A 12,788-nucleotide genomic window follows, 5' to 3' on the forward strand; every position below is an offset into this window, starting at 1 on the left:
ATCCGCTGACCCTATGAATTTGGTTCAGCAGTTGTTAGGACTTCTGGAAAGCCTAATAAAATAGAGCTTTTGTGCTCAAACTGAGACAGGCTCTAAACTTTGCTGGCCCTGTCTCATGCTGTCATGGAGATGGACAGGCATTGACACTGTCAGCAGGACCCGCTTGGATGTCTTTACCAGGTAGTGGTTAAGGGCATGGGTTTTAGAATAAAGACACCCGAGTCTGAATCTCCGTCTTCCCACTTAGTACCAGCAGGATCATTCACCATTTATGATTGCCTCATCTGAGAAATGGAAATGAGACTGCTATTCTATAGGGGTCTGGTGAAGATGAAGTGAGTTAATCCTTTTAAGGAATGGCAGGAGTGAATGAAAATTCCGTTTGTGGAAGGATACGTGTCAAAGGGTTGGGAGCCCTCGATAGTGTTACCCAGCGTGTTACATAGGCAGGGAGTTCATCTGATCGTCGATGGTCCCAGGGCCAGCGAATGGAGAATTTCTTCGAGGACCAAGCAGGTGGGAAGTGTCCAAAGGGTTCCCTGTGAAGGGAGGCTGTTGGTAGATGCTTGTACACCTGAGTTTGGGGGAGAGGCTGCTCACGGACAGCAAGGGCTTGGCTTGGCTGGAGCATGAGCCTGCAACCAGGGTTCAAGTGCCAAGCAGAGTCTAGCGCTGTGCCTGGCCCCACAGATCTCCCCTCCCAGATGTTCCTGGGGAAAGAAGGTGGAGCTAGTGTCCATGGCCAGGCTTCTGTGAGATCTCGCATGGGGGCAGATCCAAGAGTTGATCAAAACAAGATAGAAAGTAAAGGGAGGGGTTTCACACGAGATCAGAGGACATTCACTGATTTGGGAGCCCCAAGGTGGGAGGGAGCTGCTTTTGACACCAGGTTCCAGAGAAATGGTAGGGTACTAAGGAAGGCTGAAGCCAAGTGTTAGAGACCGAATGTGGGTATCCCACCAAAATGATGGCTTGAGACCTAACCCCCAGTGTGATGGTATTTAGGGGTGGGGCCTTTGGGAGAGTAGAGGCTCCATGAATATAAAAGAGGCTCCAGGGACTCCCTTGTCCCCTCCCCCTTACCATGTGAGGCCATGGCGAGAAGACCGCCATTTATAGACCAGACACTGAATTTACGGGGGCCTTCATTTTGGACTCTCCAGCCTCCAGACCTGTGAGGAATACATGTCTGTCGTTTCTAAGCCACCCGCTCTGTGGCCTTCTGTTACAGCAGCCCAAGCTGACCGAGACACCAAGGGAAGTCCCCAGATCATCAGCAGTTGCCAGGAGAGGACCTGTGGGCATCGGGCAGAGCTTGGCGGGATACCCCAACCTGTCCCACCACCCCACTTTTATTCCTGTTTCCTTCCCAGAGAGATATTTTGGTCCCCCAAAATAGTTTTAAAGCCATTGACCAGCTTCTTGGAGGAGGCATGTCAAGAGGAAGGCTAGCTCTGATGTCCGTGAGGGTGGGTGTGGGTCTCCAAACTCCTCAGTGCTCTACCCACAGCTCCGTTCCTGACCGTTTATAGCCCGAGCACCTCCAGTTAGAGACCAGAGCCCAGAGCTCTTCCCATCTCTGTGGCAGGTATGAAAGGGGGCTCAGGTCACACACACCGCGGTGTTCACCGTCTGGGTGGACTTGGAGGAGAGAGAGGGGAGGCAGGTGTATGGGTGTGTTGATTGAAATGACTGTGGGAAGAAGGTGGTTAGCCCAGGACCAAAAGGATGGAAAATTAGAAAGTAACAAACTAAATGTGGAATCAGTATGCAAAAATGGGAGCGTGCCTGGTGGAGGAAATTACAGGTCTAACAGCTTAATATTCATCACATATAGGTGAATGAAAGCTTCCTTTTGTACACAGGAGTGTAATTAAATCAAGGAGTTGGACTAAATTTGGCTGTAGGAGAGGCGAGGGAAGTAAGGGCCAGTCCCACGGTGCCTCCCATGCAACCAGGGTGCCTGGAGCCGGTGCAGATGCCATCTCACGGTCATGGGCATGGGGGCCAGCCTTCTACCGAGCAGAGTTGCCTTTGCTCCTCTTTCATTCTCTTCTTCATCTAATACACAAGCCCAGTTGTCCCCAGGCTATTTGAGGACAGAGATACATGAAAAGCACAGATTGAGGCTTCCAAAAAAAAAAAAAAAAAAGCCTGTTTTTGTCACCGGAAATGGAGAAATACCATGAATGAGGCATGAGCTGGATTCTGGCTCATCCCCACCCAGCTCTGTTTGTGCAGTGACGTGAAGCTGTAGGAAGTCCTGTTGTGAAGACCCCGGCATTGAGCCTCACCTGGCCTATTGCAGAAGGAGAAGCCGGCCATTTCCAGGTTAGAGGCTCTGGCTGCCTTGTTTTATGGGCATCAGTGACACTGGACCCTGGACAAATTGTCTCTCTGTCCAAGGGTGTGAAAGTGCTGGGAAGGCTTGGCTAACATGGTTCCGTTGGGGTCAGCATCTGTTTCTGGTACACGTTTCACATCGCCGGCGACATTTCCCCTGCCTTTAAGCACCGGGGTGTGGAGATGTCTGACCTGAAACCTATTGTTGGGGAGCGACTCTGTTGCTCCGTTCAACAGCTGACAACTTGCATTATTAAGTCCCAGACTTCCATTCTATCTCCAAGTACCCACCGGGTCACTTACCAACCCCCTCTTCGGCAAGTCCCCACCAGGAGCTTACCCCGTGCCAGGTCCTGATCGAGGGTCTGGAGACTTAGAATTCAAGAGATGCAGTCCCTGCCCCTCAGGCCATGGGGGACACGGGAACCGTGGCAGAGTAAACACGAGTCAGGTGCCGCAGGGAAGAGTCGCGCTGTCGCAGGCATCCCCGCCTGGGGGATTTCTATCACTTATAGTTGTGCCTGGTATACAGCAGGTACTCAGTAAATACTTGCTTCCCGAAGGAAGACATTAATGAGCACCATGAAATAAAATAAAGCAGGGAAAGATACTCAGTCTTCATTTAAACCCCGGTTCAAAGTTTGTTTTGAGAATTAGATCTTTATTGTGCTGGTGTTGGAGAAACGTGGCTTCCCTCCAAGATACTTGGCACGCCCCTGGCTTCCTGCTCATCGCCAGGGCAGATGGTCAGCCATTGGATGCCCACCCACCACAGTGGGGAGCCCACTGCCAGCATCCAGCCCGTCTGGCCGATGCCGGGGCCATACTGGCTGTCTGATGTTTTGGTAATGACCCCGATGAACCACTCCAGGAAGGGACCCTTCGGCTTCCCAGCTCTGCCTCTCTTCTAATGGAACTGACCTCTGGATCTTGGATTTTGTAGGCTCAGCCACTGGCTACACGTGGTCACCTTACTGCAACCCTTCCTTCCACGCCTTCCTCTTCTCATCTGCCGAACTGAGATGCCATTTTCACCCATCTCCCAGGGGCCCCATGTGATAGCGAACAGACAGCACTCGGGGCTGCGCCTGGCGTGTCGTGCACACCCGATAAATGTTAGCCATCAGAATTATCACCTGTGTTCTTTCAGATGGGGCCGTGGGATCCATGCTTTATTCCGTTCGGCGGGCTGTGGAAGTTCCTGGTAGATGTCCTAAGTGAAAATGGATTTCCTCAGTGGGCAGGAACAAAACTGCCATGATTCTTCCCGGGTAAGGCCATTAAATAATCCTCTTGATAGCATTCGCTCACGGGTTGCTAATGTGCAATCAATTCTGTATGGGCTTTTTCAGAGGACCTAGCGCTGGCTCAGGCATGCAGTACATCCTTTCCTACCTGCCTCCCTTCGGCCCATCTCAGGTTCCTGGTGTTAGCATCTAAGGTTGCAAAGTCTACTGGCTCCCCACTCCAGTTGGAAGCAAACAGTCCCTCTAAACATAGATGGGGGTGGGGTTGGGGGTTGGGGAGGTGTCAGGCAGTGCCGTGGGCCACACGGACGTGGGCTTAGGAACCACACCTCCCATTTGTCGTTGTGCCAACTTGGACAGTCAGTTGGGCTTCCTACCCTCAGTCTTCTCATTTCTAAAATGGGGACATAACACCTCACCCAGTGGGTGAAAGATTAAATAAGGTTGCCTAGGCACCAGGCTTGAAATGCAAATATTGTTCGTCCCTATATACTATAGGGGAGTATAGCTCTGGAGTATAGTTCCAGGTCATTAGAAAAGTATACCCAAACGGATCTTCCTAGAGCCACTTTCCCAACCTCTCCCCTTTTCCCTGCATATTCCATTGCAGCTATCCTCTGTGTCAACTCAAGAAGAAGAAACTTTTTAGAATTTCTGAAAGAAAGGAAGAAGGTTTTATTCAAGCCCAAGTTAGGACAGCTGCCCAGAGTACACAATTTTCGCAAAGAAAGGAGCGCAAAGAAAGGTGCCTGGGGCGCCTGGGTGGCTCAGCGGGTTAAGCCTCTGCCTTCGGCTCAGGTCATGATCTCAGGGTCCTGGGATCAAGCCCCACATCGGGCTCTCTGCTCAGCAGGGAGCCTGCTTCCCCCTCTCTCTCTGCCTGCCTCTCTGCCTACTTGTGATCTCTGTCTGTCAAATAAATAAATAAAAACCTTAAAAAAAAAAAAAAAAGAAGGGAGTTCTCCAGCAAAGGAACATTTGGTGTAGAGCTCTTTATGTATCTTTTTACATAAAATGTGACAAATTATTAAACAAAGAACATTTCAGAAAGTAGCAGACCTTGTCTGAAGTTTCTAGCATATGCAGGGCTGTCTGACTTTAATCTTATGGGAACCACGGTGGTTTCTTCCTTTTTCTCATTTTTTTATATTCAGAAGACTCCTTTTTCGTTATTTTCTTGAACAAAGCAGAGGTACAGTGTGTGTTCAGGCAGAAAGTGAGCCCACGCTTTGAGGTCTTGCAGAGTCATCTGGACCTCGGTAAATGTTAAAGCATCGCTTCCCTGGGACCCCAAGAGCAGGACCAGCCAACTTTCCATGTTATTGTCTTTCTAACTCATCACATCACGCACCCGCTTGAAACCTTCATTACTTTCCTAAACCTGACTTCCCCAGCGGCTCATCCTCTTATGTTCCTGTCCTCATACAGCATCGTCTCACACCTTGCCTTTCCTGCCACCCGTGCTACCCTGAGGCACCCGCTGCTCCCTCTACCTAGTGTCCAGATTTTTTGCACACCTCCTCCCCCGCCCTAGGGGACTCCTGTGTTTCCACGGGAACTTGATGTAAAATGTCATTCTATATGGGGCACCTCTCTCAGGTGGTTGAGCATCTGACTCTTGGTTCCCCCCAGATCATGATCTCAGAATCACAGGATGGAACCCTACTGAGCTCCAGGCTCCGAGGGGAGCTTTCTTGGGATTCTCTCTCTCTCTCTCCCTCTGCTCCTCACCCCACTAGGGCACATTCTCTCTCTAAAATAAATAAATAAATCTTTAAAAAAATAAAATGTCATTCCAAGGAAGAAGTATATCCTCTCAAGGAAGAAGTCCTACCTCCCATTCACCTTTCCCACCCCAAAAGTAATTACACTTTTCTCTGTAACCTATATACACCTGTAGTTCTGATGCCAGTATCTGCTGGGAATATATGTGGCTATACAAGTAACAGAAAACTAGATGAAGAATGGCTTAAAGAATAAAAAAAAGTCCTTTTTTTTTTTTTTTTTAAAGATTTTATTTATTTATTTGAGAGAGAGGCAGTGAGAGAGAGCATGAGCGAGGAGAAGGTCAGAGGGAGAAGCAGACTCCCCATGGAGCCGGGAGCCCGATGCGGGACCCGATCCCGGGACTCCGGGACCATGACCTGAGCCGAAGGCAGTCGTCCAACCAACTGAGCCACCCAGGCGTCCCAAAAAAGTCCTTTTTTTCTTATGTAACAGAGCATCCAGGTTTGGGTGATAATTGGTATTGACTCTGCTTTTCAGTCTTGTCACCAGGAAACCAGGCCTTTTCCATCCTGGTGCTCTGCCACTCTTTTCATGTTAGCTCTCATTTCTATGCTTTTCACCTCCTGGTTACAACAGGGTTGTCTGTGCACCAGACATCACATCTATGTTCAATGCCAAAGGGCAGCACTGGCCCTGTCTGTCCTCTTCATTCAAGAGAGGAAAAGTGATCCCACAATCTGCAACTGGGCCTCTGCTTACATTTAATTGTCTAGAATTCTGTTATTTGCCTATTTGTTTTATATATATATATATATATATATATATATATATATATATATATATATATTTTCTGTTATTTGCCTAATTCTAGCTAGCAAACGAAGCTGAAAAAAATGGGTATACAGTTGGGCACATCCCTCTGCCAAACACGGTTATTGGCACCTGCCAGCAAGAAAAAAGGGAGAAGGGATTGAATATTGAGGCCATGATAACGACAACAGGATCTGCCACGTGCCTTTGGTATTATGATGGTTTGTTGCCCGTTTTTCTCCTTATTAGACGGTGGGCTCCTTGAAGGCCAGAGTGCAGCTCATTCCCCTCTGCTGGGGACCTACAATGCCTGGCATAGAAGGGACCCATTTAAACATTTATTGAGTAAAAAGGTGGAATCTACACAAATCCTCCATATCTCTTCAGTTTATACATCATGCGAAGGCCCATTTGATCTTGCCGGGGAAAGAGCTGGGTTTGTGGCTCAGTTTGTATCATCTCAGCATCGTGTGGCTGTAGCCAAAGCTTCACCTTGGGACTTACACAGTCTCCCCCTGGGCCAAGCATATCTGGGTAAAGTCTCCGGTTGCCAGTCCCAGAAGTTGGGGTTTGGTTCTGATAATAAAATACTGCGAAGTCTTTAACTCTCACAAAGCTGCCAGCTGAGACAATAGCATTATATTAATTTTCTGTTTAATAAAGCATCTTGGAGCCCTCAACAGGGGCTGCGTGTGCCTGCCTGGGGATGGAGAAACACAGGCATCATTTCACTTAAGGCAGGATGTGCTAGATAAAGGGAATCTAATTGAAGTGTACAATATGCTTGCCATGTAACTGTGGATAAAACATTACCGCCTTTTTTTTTTCTTTGCACAGTACAAAAGATAAAATCAGAGCCACTAAATCAAACTCATATTTAACAGTACCCTTCTGTCCAGGCTGTGTCCCTCTGTGGCTGGTAAGGGATCGCCCTTTGAAAGGGTAGCTTTGCAGAGCTTCTCCTTAGCGGGCTGCAAAGGGGACCCAATTCTGGGCTCACAGGAGGCAGGGATGTTTAAACAGGACTCCTGGCAAGAGGGAGGTGAGAATTTCTAATTTGTATGAAGGCTGAGGTTCAAAGCTTATTTGCTATAACCCTCAGAAACCTGCATTTTGGGTTAAAGAGTATATATAATGGCTTCTTCTGGTAGCCAGCTAAGACAGATAATGGTTAGCTTACGTATCTACCTTCTACCTGTTTAGATTTTCTGCCACTGGCTGGAAAGCTTGGCTTCTTTCCTCCCTCCCTCCCTTCCTTCCTTCCTTCCTTCCGGTAGTTCTAATCAGGGGCCAACCTAAGAACCAAGCATGATTAGAACATGTCGTTAACTCCTGATACCGTCATTGTCACCTCTTCCCCCTGCTGATAAAGGACATAAAGAAAAGGACAGCTCTGTCCATCCAAACCCAGCAGGATGAGGGCAAAACCCTGGCATGCCCCTCCCCCACATGCCAAGTGCTCTTCCCCTGGGGCCTGACACAGCCCAGCAACATCTCTCCAAGATCCTTAGAAACAACAGTAAGTGAAACCGGATGGGGCATCTTCAGTGATAAGAGGAGGCTTGACTCTGTCCTGGACCCTTGGTTTAAGATGTTGGTCAACCACGTTTGCTGAAGGAAATGAATATCCTTTCCCTCTCCTGCTATTTGGGTAGATAATCCAAGCCTCCTCTTGGCCCTGGGGCTGACAAACAGAAAACGTAACAGCCGGTATTTTTGTGAGAGCAAATATTGGGAATTGGTCAACCTATGTTTTTCCCTCACCCTTATTGGTACCTGACCCAAGAGGTAAAAGAGAAAAGGAGATTTTTGGTTTCTAAAAAACAACTTCATATCCAAACTAACCAGGAGCAACTGTAAATACCGGCTGATTTTTATTCTGTATTGAAAATTTTATTTTATTTTATTATTTACTTTTTTGGAGGGGGATAGGTGCAGAGGGAGAGGGAGAATCTGAAGCCAACTCCCTAACCGACGCAGAGCCTGACTCGGAGATTGATCTCATGACCCTGAGATGATGACCTGAGCCCAAGTTAAGAGTCGGACCCTTAACCAACTAAGCCACCCAGATGCCCCCAAATGCTTTATTTTAAACTAAAAAGCTGTAAAGTTTGCTCCACCTGATGAATGGGGAGGGAGAACACAAAGAGGCAATAGGGAGGACTTTTAAGATGGTTTTTATCCTTGCAGAAAATAGTCTGCGGCCAGAGACACAATGTAACCCTCACGGCTTGTCATTTCTCTCCTCCCCAAGCAGAGCCTCCGAATTGTTACTTTTTTTGCTCTGAACCGAAGATTAGTCTGGAAGGGGACCGACTTCTCCCAGGTTCCCCAAATTAGCGGTTTTCAAGAGCAGCTGTGATTTGAGAACCAGGGCAAGTCTCTTTTATTTGGAGGTGCAGCTCAGTATTTATTGCCAGGATTTGTGACTAGCTCCTCTCCTTTGGAATCAGGCGATAATTCTATCCTCAGCTCCTGAAGGCATGGACCGCTTTTTAATATGCTTTCCAATAAAACCCAATTTATTTAGTTAGCAAACTAATATATACAGAAAGCACACAGTGCTTCCTTCCTTGCCAGGAATTTTGTGGGTGCTTAAGAAGAAGAATCCAGAGGGAGGTGCCATTATTACCTTAGAATCAGGTTAAGAGACAGATGAAGAGAGGAATTGCAAAGTGTTGCAGCTAGTGACTGGGGCTGTCGGACCTTGGACCCATGCTGTAGACCCAGCATTCTTAGCTACTGTGCTCTGCAGCCTTGACTAGAACCTCTCACGGCCTCTTGTGTAAGTGACTCGGACATAGGTGTCTGGTAGATGAGCCCCGTGCCCTAGCTTCCATGCCAGGATTTGCCATCTGGGGACCCATATGTTCTTTTTATTTTTTATTTTATTTTTTAAACTATTTATTTGAGAGAGAGAAAGAGAGCATGAGCAAGGAGGAGAGGGAGAAGCAGGGAGCCCAATGTGGGGCTTGATCCCAGGACCCTGATATCATGACCTGAACTGAAGACAGATGCTTAACTGACTGAGCCTCCCAGGTGCTCTGGGACCCATACATTCTTTAAAATCACTCAGGGAGGTTGTATCAGTGGTAAGATGCTTGGATACCGTGTAGGGCACATATAGTAGGTGCTCATTAAGTGCTTGCCAAATGAATAGAAGTCTATCTCTCTCTCTCTCTCTTTTTAAGTATGGTTTCTTTCCCTCTGCTCTTTTGATGCAGGTGGAATCTTGGAGGTCTCTGTGTTTCCCCCAGCATGGGCAAACTCTGCTTGAACATGTCGCACTGTGTGTCCTCTTCCCTCTCCTTGAATTGCCCTTTACCTACCTCGCCCAGAAACTCCTGCTCAGCTTTCTGGACATAGCTCAGAGTTACTGCTTTTACCATGTGTTCCTACAGCCTTGTCTTCTGATGCCCCTGCCCTGGGATCCCATCTCTGCGTCAGTCATTAACCCTGTTCGCACCCCACCTTCCCCTCCACGTGTAGATACTGGAATGCAGACACTGGACCTCAGCTCAAGTTGGCCTGCCCCAATGCACCTGCATCACTAGAGCATCGTGTGATGACTCAGTGAACGGGAGGAGGAGGACAGAAGGCAAGATCCCGGACACGTATTATGATTCTTGGAAGTCTGAAGGAATTTAGGATTCCTCACAGCAGGAAAATGTCAGTAAAGAAGATATCAAGGATCCTGGAGGTCCCACAAAATGTTGCATCTGGGTGAAATTCGCAAGGTCAACTTATTTCGTGGAAAATGGCCACATTTGCATTTCGAACAAATGAGCCTCCATCTCTTCATCTCCCTGCCTCCACATTCTATCCAAAGATGACGCCCTTCTCCTCAGGGAGCAGGTAAATAGGTAAATATCTTTCCTCCTAAATGGTACCACGGAAAAGATTATGCAGAGCAAGACCATTTCTAATATCTTTCCTCCCCTGCGAGACACAATCTACAAACTACTAGCTATTATGGTTTGGAAGAAGACATGTTACTAAGTGAATGACAGAAAAATAAGAGGACATCCATCAATGTGTCTATTTCATTGGTGTGTGTGTGTGTGTGTGTGTGTGTGTGTACGTACAGAGCTTTCCTATATCCAGAGGGTGTCAAGGCACAAATCATGGGTAAAGTAGAAAGAACGAGAAATGCACAAGGAAAGCCTGGTGTAAACTGTGTCCTCTTGCTCTCAAGCTAATTGTTTCTCTTTTTGGATTGTCTTTCCAGGGAGAAAATGGATGGTTGTTAGCTACAGGCAGAGAATGAGGCATTTGGAGGCTGACACTCAGGATTGCACAGAGTTGAAGTTGGCAGGAGTCCAGCTCCAGGCAGGTCATGACCTCGGGGACCTCCGCTAGCCCTGCTGCCCCCAGCAGGAAATGCCAGTGGGTTGAGGGGAGCAGGCATCTCACCTGAAGACCAGGGAAAAGGCCTCGGAGAGATGGGGGAGCCAAGCTGTATCTAGCCAATGTGTATTACAAAGAGCCGGGGCCAACCTCAGCCCGTACCCCTGAACAAGGCCACGGTGGCAGGTGTAAGAGGGAAGAAAAACAAACGTACAAATGAAAATTTCCCTCTTCTTATACAGTTAAGGTGAGGAAGAAAGGCAGACTACAGAAGAGACAAGAAGCTGCCTCCAGCCGACCCAACGCGAGGCCCACACCAGAGGCAGGTAAGAGCTGGGATCCCCGAGCACCTGCAGACATGTGGGGGGAGGTCAGGGGCAACTGCAGTTTGGGATTCTGGCTGCTTAATAGAGCTTCCTGATGCCACTGGCCGACTTACGCTGTCTCTGTTAAGAAAACGGTTTTTGATAACCTCATGGTAAGGATCCCATCAAACCCATTGGGAAGGTCCTCTTGATCTGTACGTAAGGTATTGCTGGGGTCGTGGGAATGAGTGTCAGGGATGGAGGGGATCTGAGGGGACAGGGGCATGCCAGCAAAGGCAGGCTTCCTTGGCGGTAATTACCAGGGAAGTCATGGCAAGTGACATCATAGGGGGGACGTCTTTAAATTTCAGTCCCTGCCTCTTTCCAGAGCGAACTTGAGAGTTAGGATCAATGGGTTTTTTTTTTATTGCATGTTCGCTGCAGGCTGGACTGTAGTTCAAGTTTTCCGTAACCCTACAGAGTTGGTGTTTTGGATGTCATTCTCTTGGATGAGGAGATGGAGGCTTACAGAAGTGATTTGCTTGCTAAGTCCTTGTGTCCAGTCTCCACTGCCTATTAGGGAGGGACCTGGCCTCTAGGCTTATGAAGGGGAGCCTTTCAAATTGCATAGTATTTCTTCTTCCTCTTCCTCCTCGCCTTGATCTTCTTCCTTCCTTCCTTCCTCCTCCTCCTTTCACTTCCTAGGATTTGGTGTTCTTTTTTCCCAGTTATCTGTGAAGCATGTGCTAGGTCTTGGGCATAGCATGAGAGCTGAGAGACTAGAACAATGAACACAATGATGTTACCCATCCAAGGGATACTTATTTTGGTCGGAGAGACATATGCACAGTTTACTTTGAAGAGATAATGGAGAAATACCGGATCACATCAATGGTAGAGGGAGGAATGATTCATTCCAAACGAAAGATCTGGTGGTAGTTCATATTTGAAGGACTCTTGGAAATTGAAAGACAAGAAGGGGTTCTTTATATGGCAAATCTAGAGTGGGGTGAAGGAATCCCTTAAGTGGAGATCACCATGAGGGATGGTGTCTTTGCTTTGGTCCCAAGACAAATGGAAGTGTTGGGAAGTGTTTTAGGGCAAGGCCATGTGCAACCTTGAGTGCCATGTCACGCGTGTATGAAATTGAGTGTGTGAGCCCTGAGGCATTCTAGAGGTACGAGATGAAGCATCTGCTTTTTGTTTTAAGAACCTGATTCTTAGTGAAAGGAGAGATGTCAGAGGCAAGACACTGAAGGCAGAGAGACTACTCAGAGACCATCGTGATAGACCCTGTGAAGAGATGATGAAGGCTGGACCTTATGGGGCCAGCAGTGGGTCCGGGTGGGAGGGGTTGATCCAAAAAATACAGCTCAAAGAGAATCAACAGGGCTCGACCCCTGAGAGTATGTTAGTTATATAGATGAATGGACCCAACTTCAGACTTTACGATATATCAGATTCAAACACAATAGATTACTTCTTGCTCATGTGATGGCACTGGGTGGATAAGCCTTTCCTGCAGTGGCATTTGAGAAGTCCCACTCACAGAGATACTCTGCTGTCTTCAACACATAGCCTAGATCCAAGTGGGTCTAGGGATCCTTTTAAAGACTTTTTATTTGTTTATTTTTTATTTTTTTTTTAAAGATTTTATTTATTTATTTGACAGACAGAGATCACAAGTAGGCAGAGAGGCAGGCAGAGAGAGAGAGAGGAGGAAGCAGGGTCCCTGCTGAGCAGAGAGCCCAATGCGGGGCTCGATCCCAGGACCCTGAGATCATGACCTGAGCCGAAGGCAGAGGCTTTAACCCACTGAGCCACCCAGGCACCCCTAGGGATTCTTTTAATTCCATGGAGCCTACAGGCATGGAGGAACCTGGGTGGAAGTTTCTGGGTCTCAGCATGACACACATCCCTTCCATTTAGCTCTACAGCTCATTCACATGACTCTAGCTTCAAGGGAGCCTGGGAAATGTGGTCTAGCTGTGTGTCCAAGCAGAGGAGG

General features: G+C 47.8%; 1 long non-coding RNA gene across 1 annotated transcript in view; it reads left to right on the forward strand.

Moving 5' to 3' along the window:
• LOC125090874 (uncharacterized) overlaps window positions 1-10,525 on the forward strand; it is a 56,989-nt gene extending 46,464 nt beyond the window's left edge. Inside the window, exons 2-4 of the long non-coding RNA XR_007124509.1 lie at window positions 3,494-3,614; window positions 9,618-9,991; window positions 10,357-10,525. This is a non-coding gene — a long non-coding RNA (uncharacterized LOC125090874). The remainder of the gene's footprint in view (window positions 1-3,493; window positions 3,615-9,617; window positions 9,992-10,356) is intronic.
• Window positions 10,526-12,788: the final 2,263 nt, after the last annotated feature.

Source organism: Lutra lutra, chromosome 18 (assembly GCF_902655055.1).
Source record: "Lutra lutra chromosome 18, mLutLut1.2, whole genome shotgun sequence".
Classification (NCBI taxonomy): Eukaryota; Metazoa; Chordata; class Mammalia; order Carnivora; family Mustelidae; genus Lutra; species Lutra lutra.